The following is a 23,513-nucleotide window of genomic DNA, read 5'->3' as shown; positions in this document are numbered from 1 at the left end:
AGACATGCGGTGGTGGGCTCTGTTCCGCTAATTTGCTAACCGCTAATTAGCAAAGCTAACTTTTTGTTCGCTGATTAGCTTTTCAGCTAACTTTGAAAACCATCAGCAGACCAATTAACTTCCGCTAAATTTGGTTCCAATATCCTTTAGACCGCTAACATATTTTTGCGGGCATAGTAAATAAAGCTTAACAGTTAAACATGTTTGTAAAGCCTGAAATCATACATTTTAGTACTGGCCTGTTACATGTTTTGTAGCAGACAGCCACCTATGAGGTAGAGCTCAATCATCTGACAGCAGAGGAGAGCTGGCTACCAGCCAGAAAGGAAGAGGAGGAGGGCAAAAAAAAAAAGATAATTTATTTTCACACCATACAGACTTGCAGATGTATTGCAGGAGTCTTGCACAGCAAGACAGTTTTAAAATGGTTAAAATTTTAAACAAACTAATTCCAGTCAAGTTATTGAAATTTCAGCTATATGTTTTAGTTTTAAAGTAATGCACTCATTTTGAAGGTTTTAGTGTTTTACAGACACACATGCCGAAAAGCATTAAGGGAAAATTAGTTTTCTGTCATCAGTGGTTGGTCTGTATATGTAAAAAAAACAAAAAAACAACACACTAATTTACTGTAACATGTGTGTTGGTTTTTACAAATAAATCCGTATTTGTAAATATGTCACTTTTTTCATTTTGGAAAAAAAGGCAATAGACCCATTTACTGTTTACAAACATTGACGGCTGCGCACGCATCCTGGCAACGGAAGCATGGCGGCAAGCAGAGGCTTGTCAAGCTATGCCGGTGCATTATCAGTGAAAGATCGCGAAGCTTACTTTAAAAAGTTCACTTTAACGAATGACAAGCGGCTCCCAGATCCCTACACAGTTATTGAATGGGACCTTGACATTAGCAAGTGGCCTGATATTCAGTGGCCTGATATGTATTTGGTTGAGAAACCTAGCGTGTACACAAGAGATAAGCTGCAAGCATACAAATCTCTTGATGCGTATGACTACGTAATTTGCGGACATGTACAGGAGGTGAGATACTATGACATCGATGAAGAGTTCTGTGTCTTAAACCACACTTACCTGATATAAAATGGGCACCACAGACATGCGCATTCTTTATGGTGCCCTCGGTCCAATCCTCCCGCTTGATGGCTTGAAGCCACAGCCGCCTGCGGTGGCTCTGGAATGGCCGAGAACCCCTCGGTATGCGAAAAAACTTCAGTCCCTCCTGCGTGTTTCGGTTCATACAACCGTAGACACAACAGCCTGACACTTTGTTGGTGAATGTTAGGCGTTATTTTTGCATTCTCCTTCCTTGTCTGAGTTTGACAATGCCGCGTAAACAATCCGAGGCGGTACTTCCGTTGCCTCAATGCGCGTGCAGCTTCTTGATGACGTAGGCTGTAAATGGGTCTATTTGAAAACTGAAAATTCTGTTTAAGTGATCCAACACTTTTAGCGAATGTGTGGCAATGAACACTGCCATCCAGTAGATGGCAGTGTGAATACAACTGGCAGTATGAATTTTCCCGTAATGCATAAGCTGTGCCAAGTTGTGCTGCTCCACAGAGTGCACAACCAATAAACCTGCCGTCCGGCGGCGAAAGTTGAACTATGTCCAATAATAAGTCAACAGGCCGTTACCAAACATCGCCTTCTGCTGAACTACGTCGATGTACATTAAACGCAGGACGTTTGGATGCCTGGAGGGAACCTTCTCTGGTGTTTCACAGAGTTTTTTTGAGAATCTGCTACGTCAGCCACTTCAAGCCACAGTGTGAATGGGCCATAGATGGACGTATAGTTAGAACAGATATCAGAAATATTCTGTATGATTAAAAGTAGAACTCACAGTTTAAATATTTTTACCAATGTTAGAACACAGCAAAACACAGTCATGAAATCAAACAATAATGTGGATTGTAACCTTCCTACTCTGGATTTTTTTTTTTAAGAATGCAGCTTCTGACAGGAAGAAAACTCATCATAAGGTGCAGCATGTGCCAGCAAAAGCAAACTTCTTTATTTGGACAGCTCCGGCACACAGAGCTGTGTTCTGATTCGCTGCACTTTGAGGGTTCTGATAATTATGATCCGCTGGTCCAGGTGCTCGCTAACTCTCACAGACTCATATTTATGGACTCGGTGGGAGTCTAGAGAGGGATGGCCCTGGGGTGTAAAAAAACTGCCAAATTTGCAGAAATTCAGCGATAAAGCATTACTAACTTTTATAGATTGAGTCAATAATTTTTTTTTTTTAGCCTACAAAGGAGTAATAACAGCACTTGGAATGCATTTATTTGAACCTTTCAGATGATTTTTTTTTTTTCTTCAAATCAAATGAATAACATATTTGGCCTTTGATACAAACGGTGGAGCATAGTTGAGAAACTGTTGTCTGAAATTAGAATTTCACACAAACAAATCCACACCGATTCCCGAGAATTAATAATAATAATAATAATTATATGTACAGAGCTGAATTCAGGAGACCTGCAAAGATAGTACAAGCTCTGGTCAGGAGACCAGTGATCAGTTTGTACTAGGGCTAGACCGATACAGGATTTTTAAAGCAGATATTGATTTTGATATTTGATGACACTAAAATGCACATAGTATGAATGTGGTTGAATTGCGCATGAAGCAGGAATTGTATGCAATACGTGTAAAATCATAGCTGCCTCCAACGCCTCGTACACCTATTGCTACAACTGTTTGCGCACAACAGCGGCTGAAAGACAGCATGCATGCTGTGAGAGCCCATCGAACCCTCTCGTGGCAGGTGTCGGCCAAATTCCAGATGACACACACGAACATCTAACACTGCTCGCTTGCCACTTAGAAAATGTGCGGTCATTCATACCATTAGCACGAAAACAGTCAGCAGACAATCACTTTCGAGCTGGTGGTGAAATCTGACTAAGTGCACCTCTCATCTGATCAGAGTGACACCTTGGTCTGTGCAGGAGCTGTTGACAACTCTGATCCCGGACGTCACAGCTGCAGAACACATACCGTGTTTGACGGACACGTGCGTGTGTGTGCTTGTTGTCCTCACATGGAAATACGAGGGCTGTCAATAAAGTAACGGTCCTTTTTATTTTTTTCAAAAACTATATGGATTTCATTCATATGTTTTTACGTCAGACATGCTTGAACCCTCGTGCGCATGCGTGAGTTTTTCCACGCCTGTCGGTGACGTCATTCGCCTGTGAGCACTCCTTGTGGGAGGAGTCGTCCAGCCCCTCGTCGGAATTCCTTTGTCTGAGAAGTTGCTGAGAGACTGGCGCTTTGTTTGATCAAAATTTTTCTAAACCTGTGAGACACATCGAAGTGGACACGGTTCGAAAAATTAAGCTGGTTTTCAGTGAAAATTTTAACGGCTGATGAGAGATTGTGAGGTGATACTGTCGCTTTAAGGACTTCCCACAGTGCGAGACGTCGCTCAGCGCTCTCAGGCGCCGTCGTCAGCCTGTTCAAGCTGAAAACCTCCACATTTCAGGCTCTATTGATCCAGGACGTCGTGAGAGAACAGAGAAGTTTCAGAAGAAGTCGGTTTCAGCATTTTATCCGGATATTCCACTGTTAAAGGAGATTTTTTTAATGAAAGACGTGCGGACGGGTCCGCGCGTCGGGACGCAGCCGACGCGGTGCGGCGGCACAGGAAAAACACCTCCGTGTTGATAACCATTTGTAAAATCCAGGCGGCTTTTGATGGCTTTCAGTGGAGTGAGTATATGAGAAATTGTTTAATAGGCAGGACATGTTCCAACTTGTCCTTAAGGCTTCCAACAGAGGTGTTTTTCTTGTGGCGGAGCGTCGCGGTGGCTGCGTCCCGACGCGCGGACCCGTCCGCACATCTTTCATTAAAAAAATCTCCTTTAACAGTGGAATATCCGGATAAAATGCTGAAACCGACTTCTTCTGAAACTTCTCTGTTCTCTCACGACGTCCTGGATCAATAGAACCTGAAATGTGGAGGTTTTCAGCTTGAACAGGCTGACGACAGCGGCTGAGAGCGCTGCACGACGTCTTGCACCGTGGGAAGTCCTTAAAGCGACAGAATCACCTCAAAATCTCTCATCAGCCGTTAAAATTTTCACTGAAAACCAGCTTAATTTTTAGAACCGTGTCCACTTCGATGTGTCTCACAGGTTTAGAAAAAAATTTTGATCAAACAAAGCGCCAGTCTCTCAGCAACTTCTCAGACAAAGGAATTCCGACGAGGGGCTGGACGACTCCTCCCACAAGGCGTGCTCACAGGCGAATGACGTCACCGACAGGTGTGGAAAAACTCACGCATGCGCACGAGGGTTCAAGCATGTCTGACGTAAAAATATATGAATGAAATCCATATAGTTTTTGAAAAAAATAAAAAGGACCGTTACTTTATTGACAGCCCACGTACATAAAAACATATATCGCTTTTGCGACGGGCTGGAGAGACGCACATTGACGGGCTGCCCAAAGCTGAAACAGACCGTTCATGTGGACACGTAGCAGGCGAGGTTGATTGCAAAAAGCAGCAGTGCAATAAACAGATGAACAGTCCATATTAATAGACCTTAGTCAGATCATAATGTCTATTCTCTACAGGGGGATTTTCTACACATACCACACAGATTTTCTTGTGAAGGCATGAGGAAAGCAGCTATGAAATTAAAAATATTAATTAATTATTAATACAATTAAAAAAAATATCTTTCAGCTGTTTCAGACTTATTCCATAATGTCCACAAACCACCAGCCCATATTACAGAGTCTGGTCTGAGAGGTAAGCAGAGGCAGAAGTAAAAAGCAGACAGCGTGGTGTGATTCTGCTGCTTTCTTCATTCGAACGAAGTCCCTGCTGAAGCAGTTTGAGCAGTGAAGATAGAATAACAAGAATGATGTGGGAACAGACTCCTGGGAGAACCGTCAGTTATATGAAATGATGGGATTTATTATGTTCATTAAGAATGTTACAGTGTTTCTTGTAGAAATCTTGTTGAAGTTGTGTTAAGTGATTGTGATTGTTAAAATGCAGAGAAGCGCCATGAGAGGAACTAATGACATGAAAGTGTGATATTCACCTGTTGTTGCATTTTTATGGGTAGTTGTTTACAAACGAGTGCCTGCAGCGTAAAAAGCACCAGACCCAGAACGGCCCACGCATTTCATGGGTATAGAGGGTTTTCAATCACGTGACCAATTTGCTGCAGGACAGGTGCTGTCTCCATTCTGGATTCCAAGGAGGCTGGCGCATGATAGAAAAATGGAGAGAATGTCCGGTTATTACGATGCTTTAAATCCTCGAGATAAAGCTATTTTTATGATCGATGTGTAGCAGTTGGTTCAGTGGATCCGTATCTTGTACCAGATAGTGAATTTAGTGGTGATGTAACGAACTGGCCGACAGTGTCACACTGCGATATTGTGAACTAGGAAGCCGCCGACCAGGTCAGCCTCGCCGACCTGCAGAGCATCACAGCGGAGCTCTGAAAGCGGAGGTCGTCTTGAAGTCCTGAGCGATTTCTCTCACCAGGCGCTGGAAGGACATCTTGTGGATCAGCAGCTCGGTGCTCGAGGACCACAATGTAAATAAGCATCCGTATTGGAAGTGTTCTTGTGTTATCCTCAACGATATTTTTATGTATTCTTATATAATTTTATTGCCAAATAAAAGAAAATTCTGGGAGCAGTGGATTTCTGGTAGTGGCACCGCGTCGTAATCCAGAATGGCCGTGGGACACAAAATGAAGTGACTGATACATCACATGAAAACCCTCTATCATGTACTGCCACCTTCTGTTGTGGATGTTTATGAGATGTAAAATGTGCAAAAATGTCTTGGCCATAAATATTTGTCAGTTATATTTAAAAAAAAAAAAAAGGTTGTATATTTGGGACAATACGGTGTATTGGGGACATCGGGGCCATTTCAAACGGTTCTTAAGGATCCACTTAATCACACATCAGTTTTAATTGGTTGAATGATCTTTGACCTCGAGACAGTTGAGCGCTTGTGTGGATTAACCGTACCTGACGGGTTGTGTGTTAGTTAAACACAACACATAGAACCAGATATCACTGAAGAACAAAGAATTAACATTCATGTCAGATGTGCGGTGCAGGTGCTGCCCCCTCTGAAGGTCCAGTGTACCGCTACCGTGGTACATTGTTGAATTTACTGTCATTCTAGTCAGAATATTCAAGATAATTAAACCAAAGATTCAGAATTTATTCATTTAGCACTTTGTCAGAATAATGAATGAAGCCTTTGACAGTGAGTCGGTGTCCTTCAGTGACAAAGTTGGCATTATTCAATATTAACGTGCTGATTACAGACGCACATCATGAGATTTGTGAGATGAACCTGTTTTTTTAATGAGTTAATATGAATTTGATTTAACAGATTGATGTAACAGATTTCTATGGACTGTAATCTGATTGATTCAATTCTTCTGACTTTTTCCTCTAGTGTGCCGGATAGCCTGCCACAAGAAATGTGAAGTCAAGGTAAGAGTTTTTAAATTTAACACAAATTACGTTTTAAAGGAGCTGGGGGGGAATCGGGGGCCAAATGTACCAATATTTGTTTGTTTTCTTCACGCATTCTTCCAGTTGATGTTTAGGGTTTAGCAGTAGACTGTAGATTTGATGGATCCGTGGTTTTCTGAAGAGCTGGTTTGAAGCCCACGTGGGTTGGTTTGATATCACCATGTTGGCAGTGACTGATTTTGCCTAACCCCCAGACATAAAGAAGTGGACCAGACCTGTGTAACCAGGGTGGGACAAATGGAGCCCAAAAATGCCTGCCGTCTTAAAGTTACCAATTCAACTAAGGCTAATAGCCTAAGTAACCTGGGTTTGAGTGAGTGATTAACCATGTTTTTGGACTGGGTGATGGTTCTTATAACTGGGGGCCTGGGTGTCAGTATTTAAAAACTAACTGGCATATAGCCTCAATAACTGTGGTACTATCAATGTAGCTAATGGTACCAAGCTATTGATACCTAGTGCTAACAATGCTAACATACAAATTAAATGCTAAGATTTCACTCAACGGAAATCCTGGAGCTTTGATTTTCTATGGAGCCTGTAAATACTATTAACCACACAGCAAACCATATTATTTCAGACATTTGTAACATAATGATCACAAAGGACAAACACGGCGGAGTCCATAATTTGTCACTACCCTTTAGCAGAAGCTGCTTGGAATAGCTGCATGGACTTAGCACATGCTAGTTGCTACTCAGAGGGACCACACCCCTTGTTATTCATAACCTTATGGCTTAAAGTAGCTTAAAATGATGAGTTGTATGTATGTTTGCATGTAGGTGTGTGTGTGTGGGGGGGACCCTGTACAGCTGTCATGAATGGAGAAACTAGCTGTCAAGATGAAAACTTTTTTTTGAACCAGGCTGCAAAACTGATACCAGATTTTTCTTGTGAAATTGGACATTTTAACATGGGATTCTATGGGGAGTGGCCATTCAAGGAACTGTAAGTTTTAACGCTTCCAAGTTGGCTTCATTTTTCAGCACTGGAGGTTGTTGTCCTCTGGGTGTCAGGATGCGCTTATCCTGAAGATACATGTTTGGTGAAGTCAACTGTACTTTAGTGTTTGTTTGCGTTTATACATACGAGTTCAAAAGTTGGTGAATATGTCTCCTGATAAAAAAGGGGGAAAATCTTAAGAATCTCTAAACAAGAACTCTTAGTACCAGAATATGTTTAGATAGGATGAAATCTTTGGGATCATCCTGCAGCCAATAATAAATGACCTCTGTAATTTGTTTTCTGTTATTAGTAAATTCTAATGGTACATAGAATGAAAACTGAAGCTGAAGTGAGGCGGTGGAGTTAGTTTAAAGGTACAGCTGCTGCGAGGGGTTTACGGGAGCATTTACCCGTGAACACACACACGACATGTTATACCTATACATACACACCCTTCATCTGGCAACTATTAAATGGATGCAAGCTGCCAGCTTCACCCGCTCCCCGCCTTCGCTCAGTGCTCAGGAAATGCCGGGAGTGCAGGCGAGTTACACTGAAAACGAGGCGGAGGCGCTCGCCAGCCGTCCGCTGGAGGCACACGGGACATTTTCAAACTAAAAGCATAAACTAAGTCTAAACCTGCAACAATCATCTGATTTTAACTTACAGTTGGATAAACATGACAGAAACTTTGGCATGTTTGCTTTTAAAGTTGGTCCAAAATATTCACAATGAATCATTGCATTAAGTGTTTGAATGCTGGAAAGTATTTTTCTTCTCTTTTTACATTGTACGGTGGCTGAGAGGGGCCAAACACTTCCAAATTAGACAACACCAGAACGTGCAGAAAACATTTACAAATAAATAAATAAAAACTGCATCAATTCAACATGTTTTGCATCAGAAAACATCTTGCAAATTGAAAAGACCTTGCAAACACAGAGAATACAAACATGACCACATGTTACAGTTTAATTTGATATTGTGTTAATTTTTGTGCTGCAAATTCAGACACACAAACAAAGAAATACTTCACTGTCCTTGGCCAAGTCTTGTAACTCTTCCCAGGGGATACCAAAGGGTTCCCAAGCCAGCTGGAAAATATAATCCCTGCAGTGTGTCCCAGGCTTCCCCGGGGTCTCCTCCCAGCTGGACGTGCCTGGAAGACCTCACTATGGGAGAAGACCAGCAAGCATCCTCACCGAATGCCCGAAGCACCTCGTCTGGCTCCTTTGGATACGAAGAAGCAGCGGCTCTACTCAGAGTCCCTCTCGGATACCCGCTGGAGGAATCTATTTTCTGCCACTTGTATCAGTGACCTTGTTCTTTCAGTCGTTGCCCAAAGTTCATGACCATAGGTGAGGATTGGAGCGTACATTGAGAGCCTCACCTTCTGGCCAGGGATTGGGAAATGTGGGAGGAGCTGCTTGGTCTGCTGCCATCCGGAGAAGATCTACAGTAGTGTTCAGAATAATAGTAGTGCTATGTGACTAAAAAGATTAATCCAGGTTTGGTATATTTCTTATTGTTACATGGGAAACAAGGTACCAGTAGATTCAGTAGATTCTCACAAATCCAACAAGACCAAGCATTCATGATATGCACACTCTTAAGGCTATGAAATTGGGCTATTAGTAAAAAAAAGTAGAAAAGGGGGGTGTTCACAATAATAGTAGTGTGTCATTCAGTCAGTGAGTTCGTCAATTTTGTGGAACAAACAGGTGTGAATCAGGTGTCCCCTATTTAGGATGAAGCCAGCACCTGTTGAACATGCTTTTCTCTTGGAAAGCCTGAGGAAAATGGGACATTCAAGACATTGTTCAGAAGAACAGCGTAGTTTGATAAAAGTTGATTGGAGAGGGGAAAACTTATACGCAGGTGCAAAAACTATAGGCTGTTCATCTACAATGATCTCCAATGCTTTAAAATGGACAAAAAAAACAGAGACGCGTGGAACAAAATGGAAAACAACCATCAAAATGGATAGAAGAATAACAACAATGGCAAAGGCTCACCCATTGATCAGCTCCAGGATGATCAAAGACAGTCTGGAGTTACCTGTAAGTGCTGTGACAGTTAGAAGACGCCTGTGTGAAGCTAATTTATTTGCAAGATCCCCCGCAAAGTCCCTCTGTTAAATAAAAGACATGTGCAGAAGAGGTTACAATTTGCCAAAGAACACATCAACTGGCCTAAAGAGAAATGGAGGAATATTTTGTGGACTGATGAAAGTAAATTGTTCTTTTTGGGTCCAAGGGCCGCAGACAGTTTGTGAGACGACCCACAAACTCTGAATTCAAGCCACAGTTCACAGTGAAGACAGTGAAGCATGGTGGTACAAGCATCATGATATGGGCATGTTTCTCCTACTATGGTGTTGGGCCTATATATCACATACCAGGTATCATGGATCAGTTTGGACATGTCAGAATACTTGAAGAGGTCATATTGCCTTATGCTGAAGAGGACATGCCCTTGAAATGGGTGTTTCAACAAGACAATGACCCCAAGCACACTAGTAAACCAGCAAAATCTTTGTTCTAAACCAACAAAATTAATGCCTCGCAGATGTGAAGAAATCATGAAAAACTGTGGTTATACAACTAAATACTAGTTTAGTGATTCACAGGATTGCTAAAAAAGCAGTTTGAACATAATAGTTTTGAGTTTGTAGCGTCAACAGCAGATGCTACTATTATTGTGAACACCCCCTTTTCTACTTTTTAACTAATAGCTCAATTTCATAGCCTTAAGAGTGTGCATATCATGAATGCTTGGTCTTGTTGGATTTGTGAGAATCTACTGAATCTACTGGTACCTTGTTTCCCATGTAACAATAAGAAATATACTCAAACCTGGATTAATCTTTTTAGTCACAAAGCACTACTATTATTCTGAACACTACTGTACAAATGAATGAATGAAAAAGCAAAGAAACACTTTAACAACACTCTGCCAAAGGGACTTTAACTAACGTCTTCTCTTCAGTTCACTACAAATACTGAATAAAATGCAAAAATATAACTAATGAAAGTGTAAAGTAAATAAATACGCTTACTCAGGCCTCCAACTAGGTAGTGTTGAGTGTTTCTGTGTTTTGGTGCCATTGTGTCAATTTTGTGACAAACGCATTCTGAAATTAACTGTAGCCTGTGCTGCAGCATATATTTGTGTGTGTTTGCTTTAGTTTTTTTTTGTTTTGCCCCACTGGCAACAGTTGTTACTGAAGTGTATCACTGTCATTGTCCACTCACAATAAAAATCTCAAAGGTACTAATGCAACTTTTTCCACTTATAAAAAAATCTGGGCATTAAAAGGGTTAATTACCTAATTTTTTAATGTTAATTTACTGTCTGTAATGTATCCATATCCATAATTATTTAGGTTTTATTATCATATACACACTATAATAATAATAATAATAATAATAATAATAATAATAATAATTATTATTATTATTATTATTATTTCTATTTTCTCATTTGATTTTTAAATGGTCCACAATGGAAATAAGTGTTTTCACTTTCTTGTCATCCATGTATTTTTAACATATTTACAATTATATTATGTACTTATGTTGAACTTACTAAATAAAATCACGCATGCACGCTCTTAATATAAAGATGATTACTGTCCCCTGCTGAAATGGCGTGAGTCCAGAATGTAGTTAGCAATGTTAGCTAATATCCATAGCTTTTCCAGAAATGTTAGACCTATCAGTGTTCCATTTTGGCTCAAAGAAGTGTTCTTCCTTGAGCCAAAATACATAAACATACCGAATGGCAATTGAAGTTCTGTAATCGAAGTTATAGACACATGCGCACACATACACAGAGACCACTTGGCTTTTAATATATCGATGTGCCTGAGACTGTCAAGATAGGGCCCCAGATGTGCTCTCCAGCCTCAAGGGGTTCCTGAGGTCTCAATAGTGTCTGAATGTTTTTTGCCATAATCATTAAATGCTTCATTTTCCTGCAGCGTGCTGAATTAGAGCCTATAGGTCCCCGTATCCTGCAAATAATTTGATGCCAAAATAAAGGCTGTGACATCACAGGTTTCTGAGATATGACATCATGTCCGTGGAAGCATGTTTTCATTGGTGGAAGCATGTTTGGGACAACCAGAGGATTCAGCACGACTCCTGCATGCAGTCGCGCCTTTTCTTTGTTTTTGTATCAAGCCTGTGCATTTTTTTTTAAATGTTGCTTCATTATGTGTGAGGAACAAACGGACATGCTGCATGTTGGCTGATAAGTTTGTTTTTTTTTTATTATTTCAGGAAGTCAGAGGTCAAGTTTTGTGTGGTTCTGTGAAACATGTTTTGTCCAAAACGGTCTCCCGATATCAGTGTGGCAAAAGCGTTTCACAGCAGCGTTTCCTTCTCTAAACATCTCAGCTGTGCATATCGCATTTTTGGCAGGATGCAATTTGCCAACAAACGCAGACACAGAGAAAGAATGTGACGGGGTCAGGCTGATGATTATCTGCACTCAATCACACATGCACGACCATGCGTACGGCCTTCTGAATGTTTTATTTTCTGTGGCCTGTCAAAGCCGTGTGTGATCTTCCACGTTAAGAATCTGAGCCCGAGATAATAACTGGCGCTGGGCTCCTTCTCAGTTATAAATCTGTCTTTGTGCAGATAAGACAGATGCACGGCCTAAATTTAACCTGGAGCTGCAACAAATGGGCAGAGGTGTTAAAATCTGCAGCATGCCACACACTGTGTTTTGCTCACAGCTCCATGACAAAAAAGTCTTGTCAGTCACATTTCACCGCTGCACGCTAACAGAGAGCGGGCAACCGCGTGACATGGCCGCCAACGAGATCGGAGTCATTCCAGAGTGACTCCTCTTGCAGGTTTCCCACACGTGTGTGTGTGTGTGTGTGGTGTGTGTTAGTGAGACCAGTAGCAGTAAGCAGATGTTATTCACAGCGTTCTCAGTGTGTCACGTGTTTTTGGAAAAGGAAACTATTGGTGTTGCACCGTTAATGAGGAGATGAGGTCTGAGAAGGACAGCTGGAGGAATGTTCTCCCTCCACTTGTTTTTCATTCTCCTCTTAAGACTGATGAAGCCTTTTTTTTCATGTTTCCAGCTCATCAGTCTTGTTTTCATAGAAGAAGAAGAGGAAGAAAAGACGAGTGCTGACTGTCATTTTGTTTTTTCCTTGTTTGGCGTTTTGTTCTTGTTGTCTTTTTCAGATTGCAGGTCATTTATCTTGATAAGTGTTACGGTTGAAATTGAACCTGTAAATCTGTATTTCCTGTCCCTCTGCTGCTTGCTGTCGTGCTGGTTGAACATCAGTCCGAGATTGAAGGAGGTGCTTTCTCGGTTGCACTGCATCTTTGGTGGGTTGTGTGGAGGTTTTCCTTCATGACACGGACAGTGTTGGGGCATGTGGTTGCATAGATCTTCTCTTCCTCTGTACTCTGACTACAGTGAATTTGAACACTGTAAACCTCACAGCCCATTTAGTTCAACACATTCTCATCACTTGCCACTTGTATCCTCGACTTTATTCTTTCAGTCAGTACCCAAAGTTCACAAATCAACTGGTTCACATCAAAAGGAGCCACTTAAGGTGTTTCAGGCATCAGGACGCCCCACGGTCATCTCCCTATGGAGGTCTTCCTCTCCAGGGAAGACCCAGGACATGCTGCAGGGATTTATTTACCAGCTGGCTTGAGAACACCTCAGGATCCACCAGGTTGAGTTACAGGACTTGGCTGAGGATAGGGAAGTGTAGGATGAGCTGCTTAGTCTGCTGCCACTGCAACTCGCACCGGGAAAAGTGGCAGAAAGTGAATGAATAAATGAATATTCTCATGATATATTTCCTGGGTTGTACAGTGGAAACATACATAGTTCAACAAACTATGGTTCATTGAACTATGTATGTTTAATTTTTAATGATCAATCGGAGCTGTGCATTGTCAGGATCAAGCACTGCTGATTCATAACTGATTGAAATCATTTGTGACTTAACCCGTCTGTCTCTGGTGGAATTGGCGGCTCTGATGGATGGATGATGCCACATTTCAACTCACAACATAAAGAGCTGCATTCAGCAGAACAATTTTCCTGGTTTCAATACATATATGCAGCGGTGGGCACAGTTCCACTAACCGCTAATTAGCGAAGCTCACTTTTTTATTAGTGGATTAGCTTTTCAGATGATTTTGAAAACCATCCGGGGACCACATAGCTTCCGTTAAATTTAGTTCCGCTGACTTTCAGTCCGCTAACATTTTTTTGCTGGCATAGTGAGTAAAACTTAACAGTCAAAATCGTACATGTTAGTCCCTACCTGTTGTGTGTTTTGCAATAGTCAGACCGCTGTCAGCTCAGTCCTCCCCAGCAGAAAGAAGCGAGCCGGCCACAAAAAGTATTATTTACTTTCCACATACAATGCCACAGACAGTGGGCAGGAGACATGAAATGCAAAGCACTTTTCACTTATGGTTTTACTTATAAACAACTAATTCGGTTTTAATGGTAATTGTCATTTTTACAAAGTGAAAATATCGCACATATCTTTAAAAGTAATGCGCTAAATTCTGAAGATTTAAGCTTTAACAGACACACATGCTGAAAGACATTATGGGAAATTCAAATGTCTCTTTCAGTCACCCCCCCCCCCCTTCAAAACGCATCAAATATTGCCATCTACTGGATGGGAGTGTGAATAGCGACCATCGTTTGTCAGCATTTGTTGTGAATACACTTCACAAACAGAATTTTCAGTTTTGTAAATGCCTTTATTTTACAAAAGAAAAAATATTTACAAATACACATTTATTTGTAAAAAGCAACATGTACATTACAGTAACCAACCAACCAGTGAAGGAGACTCATTTTTGCTCAAACTTTCAGAATTAGTGCATTTCTTTAAAAGATATGTGCAATATTTTCACTTTGCAAAAATGACAGAGTAACCGTTAATGTCGATAAACTGTCCGGAATTAGTAGTATTAGTAGTATTATAAGTGTGAAACCATGAGTGAAAAGTACTTTGTGTTTCATGTCTCCTGCCCACTGTCTGTGTTGTATGTGGAAAGTAAATGACATCTTTTTTGTGCCGCACTGCGCAGGGTGCATAAAGACAGGAGCTCGGGCTTGTTGTTCATTTGGGGTTTGTGATTGCTTTTGATTTTACTCAGAAGTCTCTGCGGTGCTTAAACTCAAAACTGGCTTATAGCCAACAGTATACAGAGTCAGTACTAAAAGTTAGCAGTTAGCCGTGACTTCTGCTAAATTTTTTTGTGGTTAATCGGTTTAGCCTTTTAAAAGTTAACTTTTTAGTTAGTGGTTTAGCGGTCATTGAAGCTTACTTTTTGGTTGGCTGTGCCCACCACTTCATATATGCATGTTGAGAGAAGCTGGATTTAAGAGCTCTGAACAGAAATGTGGCTCAAATCCGGGTAGCTCGTGAATCATGACATACTTCCTCATTACATTTAAGTATTGACAGCATCCTCTCGACTGTGGCTGTGTTCAGTGTGGCTGCATTGGTGAGGACAACCAACAACCTTCTTTCTTTCTCTGACCTTGGCTGCATCAGGAACTGTCCTCTCTCTGCTGGTGCTGAATTTACACCCTGTGCTGGAGCTTTGGTCAGTCAGAAGCCCAGTCTGAAACATCAGACAACCACAGGATATGGACACATGAATATCATAGAAGTAACAAACAAGTACAGGGCAAAATAGTAAGCAAACTTCAACCGCCAGGAAAGCTTTCCCTCTGACGTTCGCTCATAGTTTAGAGCGCACACAAACCTTTCTGATGGACTCACCGAGCATCAGCTGACAAGAAACGCATTTAACAAATGAAAATTGGACTTTTGCAGAACAAAAACAGACACAAGCAGATATTAAAATTTCATATAAGTCACTCATACTTTTCCTCAATCCATGGTAGTATGACAGGCTCTTAAAGAAGAAGTCGGCAGGTCAGAAAGCGTTTTATTTTCATTCATTTCTGTGGAACCGCTTTGCCCTCATCTGTTCTCCCTCTATTCTGATCAGACGTGGACTTCGTTGTGTTGAACTGTTGTCTTCTTTTAGCTGCAGTGATTGTCGGGACTGTTTGGCGAGAGTCTGTTGTTGATGTCCCTGTTAAAAGGGAGTTTTTCCTTCCCACTGTCGCCAAGTGCTTGCTCACAGGGGGTCGTTTTGACCGTTGGGGTTTTTACGTAATTATTGTATGGCTTTGCCTTACAATATAAAGCGCCTTGGGGCAACTGTTTGTTGTGATTTGGCGCTATATAAATAAAATTGATTGAATTGATTGATGGTATTTTTATTTGTTTATTGCATTCTATTTTAACTGTTTTCTGCATCAGTGTTACTTGGATATTGGTTGCAGATACCAACAAATACAGGCACTGCAACACATTTCCTGCACATACTACATGAAGTCATAATCTTTGATCTGGACAAGACTGTAGAAATGTTGGCAAATTATACAGCGCGCCTCACCAAGGACATTATCTTAGTACATTTCATGACCAACAAAGGTAGCAACAATGTAAACCCATGTGGCCACTGAAGGTAATGAAGGCTGTCAGCGATGTCGTAGCAACTATCAGGTTACATTAGTGTTTGGGTTACATTCACGAGTCATGAAATATTCCACGGACACATCCTTTGTGAGGGTCCTACCTTTTACTTCAGGCATGCATGTGTTTGCTATTTTTCTTGATTGTACAAGTTCATCATACCCAACAGTTGTGGGCCAACAAGGTCTGACAAGGAGGGCGTTGTCCATAGTGTGACATTGGCAGAAGAAAGGCGTCGGAAGCACAGCGTGGATGAGATGATTACCATTATGTCCATGTGCTGGTGAGGTCACCGTGGCAACTCTGTTTGGTTTGTCGGCATTGTAACATTAATGCATGTACCACCTGCTGAGCAGAGCTTGAATTTATGGCTGTGGCAGCCGAATCACCCACAGCTTCATCCACTGACACTGCAAAAATCATCTGCATCTGAAGGAGGTAGGCTTTTTTTTTTTTTTTAAAGAGGTCATGGTTTGAGCAGCTGGATTAAATCATGTGTCCATGTTGTCTTAAACAAAACGGTACAAGAAAAGACAATCAAGAAATTACAGAACAGGCCAGTGATTTGACATCTGCAGTGTAGTCAGAGTTCTCTCAGTGCACGATCCCAATAGGAGGGGATGAAGGACTTTTTAATTTCAAAAGGTGCTATCTTGAACCAAGCGTAGGCGTAACAGAGTCAGTGAGTCAGTCTGCGACGTTTCCATACTGCTACATATTCAGCAAACTATAATAGATACAGTACAGGTGATGTTGGAAAAGTTCTTGTGCTTTATTTTTTTTCATTATTATCACGATGAGAGAATGTGGAGTTTTCTTTGAATTGATATCACCACAGATCTGGCAACTTGCTTCCGACGGACTGTGTGCTTCTAATCACTGCAAGGTTGTATTTGTTTCCTCTATTTCTGTTTAACACTTCTTTTAGTTTTTAAGTACATCTATTGTAAATCTTATTTAAATTAATGTCTCCTGTTGCGAATCGTAGGAGTGGTTAGCGTTTCTCTAGCAATTAGCTTGCGTTAGCTAGGCCAGCTGCATTTTTTTAAATTTTCTTTTTTTAATGTCACTACCTGTCTAATAATTCTGTTTTTCAGCGTAACTGCTGTGAACCGTAGATCATTGTTTTACTCCTGTGTGAATCGTAGGAGTGGTTAGCATTTTTGTTAGCGGTTAGCTCATGCTATCTTGGCTATACTCTTGGATTTTCTGGTGCACAAAGTACACTGTTTTACACTTTACCTTAATCCTGCGCAATGCTGGCAGACAGGGTGGCTCTTTTAGAGAGCCGTGTCCGTAAACTAGAACAGATTCTTAGGTCAGTGAAGTTAGATGTTATGGGCACTCCAGACAAGGTTAGTGTTGGGCCGGCTAGCATACCCATTACCAATAGCCTAGAATTGCCAGCTGTGGATGATGGCTTTTGGACCGTGGTTAGGCGGAGGAAGTCACGTAGGGCTTGGTGCCTGGTTGCAGTACCCTGATCACACTCGCCACTGCGAACTGTGAACTAATTTTCTCCCTTGGATATGCCTGTTGTTAGTTCTTTGAGCCAACAGGTGACTTCCACTCCTATCTCCAGGCTGAAATGACGGGCTTTAGTGATAAGGGATTCTATCAAAGTCAGGTTACAGACACCGGCTGATGTTAAATGTATTCCTGGGGCCAGAGCTCCCGACATTGCCTCCCATCTTAGGTTGCTGACGCTGTAGAAGGGTAGACAGACAAAGGAACATGACACAAAATACAGTCACAAAGTTATTCACATTGGCACCAATGATGTCAGGATGAAGCACTCCGAGGTTACAAAAATAGACATAGAGAGGACTTGTGACCTTCCAGAAAGATGTGTCGGCATCAATTAATAGTCTCTTGACCCCTCCCCTCCCGAGGTAATGATGAGGTGTTTAGCAGAATGACTTTGTTAAATAGGTGGCTAGGGCAATTTTGTAGACAGCAAGGCTTTAGTTTTATTGATAACTGGCCTTCGTTCTGGGGCCACCGTGGCTTGCTGATGCTGGACGACCTTCACCCTACTGAAGAAGGTATCTCCATCTTGTCTGCAAACATAGATAGAGCTCTACAGGGAGGGTAACATTAAGAATTTACAGCAGGCCATGGAGCAGGTGATTAGAGACCCTGCAAGGCTTATAACAAATGTGGGTGTGGAATCCATTAGCAGGGAAATTAATGCAGAAAATCCACTATAGTGATAGTGCAGTTTATGTGGCAGGGAGGGAAATTCAACAAGTTGAGACTGTGGCCTGTTTCTGCAGATGTGTCCATAAGAGTCATAGAGGGATATGCTTTGCAAACTTAGCACCCATTACTATATTGGATGATGCTGAAATTGAGGATGGCCTGTTGGTTGTACCAGCAATATCAAATATTTTGTATCTGCTACCTACAACCCTCGTGGAATGTCTCAAACGTAAATCTACTTCCAGGCATCTTATATATGCTACTCTGGAACCACCCCTAAACCCAAACAGTCCAGCTGTCAACCAACATAAGATCACTGTCCTCAAAATCATTGCTGATAAATGATCTAATTATCACTTTGATATATCAGCTGTATTGGAGATGTGGGGAGGGTTATGACTGGTGAAATTGTTGCACGCCCCCCCATGTGATCCAGGCTGCGTATATTCTGAGGTGTTTGCTAATGTGCTTCAGTGATGGCATTCTTGCGGTAATAAAGACTTCAAATTGAAGCAGGATGTCTGTCTTCCTCTTCCTCTGCTGCAATTCAGGGAGGTTCTTATTATTTTTCTGATAGGTGAGGAGCAGCAGTGCCTTCTGTTTTGGGCCATTAACATCATTTACAGTTTATATATTAGTTTAAATGGGTTGAATGTTATCGTTGCTCTCTTTCGCTTCACTGGAGTAGACTGATTTTTTTTTTTTTTTTTTTTTTTTGAGAGAGGAACAGATTTGAAAACGATTTTGTCCTTTTGTCTGTTCGGTGGTCATTCCAGTGTCGTAGTTTAGTCTACAGACAGAGTTTCCCCTCCCAGCATTTGTAAGATGACTCAGAGTGGTTGTGTTATGAAGCTTGCCTCTGTTTCGTGGAGCTTTTTCACCTTTTTGCAGAAGCAGTAGCTGTCAGGATCGTTTAGCGTGATTAGCTCTGCCTTCTGTTCCACTCACTTCCCTGAGATACCACAGTGCTTCTGGCACCATTTATCACAGAGGCAATAATTGGAAGCCGCCTCGCCGCTGTGCAGCAGCAGCAAAGCTTTTGTCATGATCACATGCTTTTTTGTAATCGATTTGGCTCTGAAGTCAAAACGGGCATAAAGGTTTTGTGCTTACAGCAGCAGGATGAGAACTGGAGACGATGCCAGAGTTTGTTTTGACTTGGAACATTTTTCAAGATTAACGTGTCCTACCATCAGAAGGCAACTGCTGGTTCACTGATATTTAAATGTGTGAACCTTATGGCACATTCATGACATAAAATCTGAACATTTGGACATCACAAGCTCCAACATGGACAAAACAGTTTGACTGTGTGTTTGAGTTGGATTATTATTATTATTTTGTTTGGAAACTCAATCAGAAATTCCGTACTGAGATTTTCTGACTTGATGCCATTAACAACTACATTCGTGTTGCCCTCTGTCACAACTGTCGAAACAATAATATTACAAATGCTGTTGAAATACTTTATTTTTGTATGTGATATCAGTGAAGTTGTCAGTGTTCTAAATCTTACTAAGACGTCTGCGATAACTGATATTGTGACTGAGTGGCAACTTATATAATGCACCTTCCTGACTTGAATAAAAGATTTTCTTGAAGTTGCGTTTATTTGTGTTTTTAAGGCAGCAATTGACCTTAAGTTTTTAAGGAGAATCACCCTGATAATTTTTATACTGAGGCAATCGTACAAATAGAAATGCATTGATCTGACTCGCCCGAATTGACCCGACTCAAATTGATGAAATTGGGCCTGATTTATTAAAATAAAAGGCAAAATTCATGTTAACTACTTTTATATAACCATTTACAAACAAGTATAAATTTGTAGTCACACTGTGATGGATTGAGTAAACTGATTACCATAGTCAGTGTTGCTAAAGTAACTGAAAAATGACTTTACTAGTTACTTTATACAGTGATTTTTTTACAGTTATTTTATACAGTTACTTCATTAGCAGCTGCGGAATGTAACTAATGAAATAACTCCTAATCTAACTTGGTTATTTTTAAGATTGAGTTATCAGAAAAGTAACTATTAGTTACTTTGCTGGTTAGTTACTCTGCTGATTACTCAATCTTAAGAGTAACCAAGTCACATTACTAGTTACCTTATTAGTTATACTATTTATTAGTTGCAAGTTGTTGGCAGCTTCTAATAAAGTAACTGCATAAAGCAGCTAATGAAGTAAGTGTATAAAGCAACTAACTTTTTTACTAGGATCTGTGACTTGTACAGAATAATCAAGAATTCATTAATAATAATTATACTATTTATATAAGACTTTCCCAGGAATGAAAGCACAAAAAACGTGAATAATAAAAATATTAAATGATAAACACTAAAAAGTACACCACAACAATACATAAAAAATCACAAATTAAAGAGCTAATAATACTGAAACAGGTATGACTTATACTCCTGAAAATAGCAATGGATTTAAATCATTCATCCAGTGGCAAAAATTACCTAATCCGTTGGTCTCCAGTGGATTTGGGGTCCTGATGGACTAATGGAACAACCACGGCGTGCAGTGCTTCCAGACACAAACAGAAGACAAACATATAACTTACAGTTAAAACTAACTAGTGCTGGGCATCCACTGACAAACTAACAAACAAGTATGAGGACAAAACGATAATCAAATAGCCACTGGGAATGCCGTCCGTCTGATGTCCGCTCCAGGTTTTGAGCACGCACAAAACTTTTGGACCGACTCACGATTAACCGATTAACGGTTATAGCGGAGTACACCTGCATACAGATAAGTCACATTATACGAGCAGTGTTATTAAGCCCCTTCGGCTGCTCCCTTGTTTTTCATTCTGGGTCGTCACAGCAGATCCGAGGTGGACCTGCATGTTGAATTGGCGCAGGTTGTACGCCCGATGCCCTACCTAACACAACTCCACATTGTATGGAGAAATGTGGCAGGGGTGGGGTTTGAAGCGGGAACCTTCTGCATGGAAACCAAACGCAGTAACCACTTGTCCACCACCCTTGCTACACAAGCAATGTTATTCAGTGTTATTCTCGCACTTTTCCACAAAGCTAAAATGTATCTCGTTAAATCCCAAAACTGTCTTCTGTTGAAGAGCACAACATGATTTATTTTATTTTTTTTACTGATTATTTATTACTACATAATTTACCCGGATGTCAATTATCATCTGCTTTAATATTAGCCCTGCGTTGCACAAATTACATCTCTGTATACAGTGAATAGTTGGACCAATTTTTTAAAACAAGTTTATAAGTTTCCGGATCGCTCGCAGTGTTCTACAGCACTACAATCCAAAAAAGTACAAAAACAGGATGAAACTGCTTAATCAGACTTGCCTCCTAACAGACTGACTTATAAGGTTCAGACCTGGCAACCCACCTGAAAACGAAAGAAAGAAGCTGCGCCCTCAACCAGATGTGATCATGGTTTTCAACTTTTGAGGTGCCCTGGTAGATCTTGTAGCACTGTGGCAGCATTCACCAGGTTTGCAAAAGTTTAGTCAATAAGTTGTGCTGTATTTTGCTCAACAGTAAAGAGTGCTGTTCACTCCGTGTGTAGTCTGAGCACAAAGTACCGCACAGGACACAAATGGGATGTATTTAGTCACTTAATGTTGGGAAGGTGTCGTAGCACGGACCCACAACAGGGGGCGCAAATGAACGGACAATGAATAAGCCAAAAAGTAACAATTTAATGTTGTGATAATACACAACTAAATACACAGAAATTGTAAAGTCAATTGACACCAGGTGACGTGTGGGCAGGCTCGAAGATAGAAGACCCCCGACGAGAGAGAAGCCGCGTCCCACACGGCTTCCACCACCAACGGTCTGAAGAACACCGGAGCCGCCAAGTCCCGAGTCCCCAGGTGGCCTCTGTCTTCGGCTGTCGACCCTGGTACTGCTGGCAGAAAGCAGAGACAAGATGAATGAGTGTGAGTCCGCACACTCAGTAATCCACAGTCTGTACACAGTTAGGAGGGAGCACCTCCACCTCCAATCACACACTCGTGCAGCTCCTGGTTAACCACTTATCTGGTTTGGAGTGTGAGGCGAAGCCGTCGCTGTCACACCAAACGCCAATCCCACAGACAAGGAAAACCACCAGGAAAACGGCTGCAACAGAAGTTCAGATTATTATACAACGTATGTGTCAGCAGAGAAATTACCTCTTCAGTAGTCGATTTCTCGGCGAGGAGGTGGAGCTGCAGTCCGGCCTTTATGGTGATGATGATGAACGAGTGACAGCTGGTGCAGAGGATGAATGACAGCTGTCACTTCTTCTGGGTCTGGCGCCCTCTCGTGCTTGGAGCCCGCACTTCAAGCAGGGCGCCCTCTGGTGGTGGTGGGCCAGCAGTACCTCCTCTTCAGCGGCCCACATAACACTTAGAGTTACAGTTGTTTTGGGCAAAGCATGAAGAACATAATCTGAAGTTGACCAGTGTCTGGCTTGTTGCTAATTCTTAATTTTTGCTTTCAAGTCCATTTCACAGTAATATGATGCACTAATGCACAACCTTGTGGCACTAGAAGTGTGTGTGTGTGTGCACTGTCCACCAGGGGGCGTGTCTGAATATCGCTCCTTGAAAGTACAAAAAAAAATTCTGCCCTTGACTTTTTGCCAGTCTATGGTGGAGTCGTATCTGGTGGCACATGATTACAACGCCCTCTGGTGGTGGTGGGCCAGCAGTACCTCCTCTTCAGCGGCCCACATAACAGGACCCCCCCCCTCAACGGGCGCCTCCTGGCGTCCGACCAGGCTTGTCCGGATGTCTCGTGTAGAAATCGGCCAGGAGGGCCGGGTCCAGGATGAAGCTCCTCTTCACCCAGGAGCGTTCTTCAGGTCCATACCCCTCCCAGTCCACCAGATATTGGAACCCCCGGCCCTTACGACGGACGTCCAGGAGCCTGCGGACTGTCCAGGCAGGCTCCCCGTCAATGAGCCGGGCAGGAGGCGGCGTAGGTCCCGGAGCACAGAGGGGTGAGGTGTGGTGTGGCTTCAGACGGGAAACATGAAAAACAGGGTGAATCCGCAGTGAAGCCGGGAGTTGGAGCTTCACTGCGGCCGGGTTGATGATCTTGAGGATACGAAACGGACCAATGAACCTGTCTTTCAGTTTCAGGGAGTCAACACAAAGAGGGATGTCCTTGGTCGAGAGCCACACCTGCCCGGGCTGGTATGTGGGGGCCGGGGAACGCCGGCGGTCCGCATGGGTCTTGGCCCTCGTCCGGGCCTTTAACAGG

General features: G+C 41.9%; 1 protein-coding gene and 1 long non-coding RNA gene across 2 annotated transcripts in view; one reads left to right on the top strand and one right to left on the bottom strand.

Moving 5' to 3' along the window:
* tns1b (tensin 1b) overlaps positions 1 to 23,513 on the top strand; it is a 432,602-nt gene that overhangs the window by 149,438 nt on the left and 259,651 nt on the right. The gene's annotated exons all lie outside the window — the stretch shown is intronic.
* Positions 953 to 22,203, bottom strand: LOC117524520. Its single transcript, XR_004564788.1, has 4 exons — positions 22,192 to 22,203; positions 14,663 to 14,672; positions 6,834 to 6,838; positions 953 to 1,076 (listed from the first exon to the last, which is right to left on the bottom strand). It is a non-coding gene; the product is annotated as an uncharacterized LOC117524520 (long non-coding RNA).

Source organism: Thalassophryne amazonica, chromosome 14 (assembly GCF_902500255.1).
Source record: "Thalassophryne amazonica chromosome 14, fThaAma1.1, whole genome shotgun sequence".
Classification (NCBI taxonomy): Eukaryota; Metazoa; Chordata; class Actinopteri; order Batrachoidiformes; family Batrachoididae; genus Thalassophryne; species Thalassophryne amazonica.
Note: the sequence above shows the minus strand (reverse complement) of the source record. Positions and strands in the feature narration are given on the sequence as shown.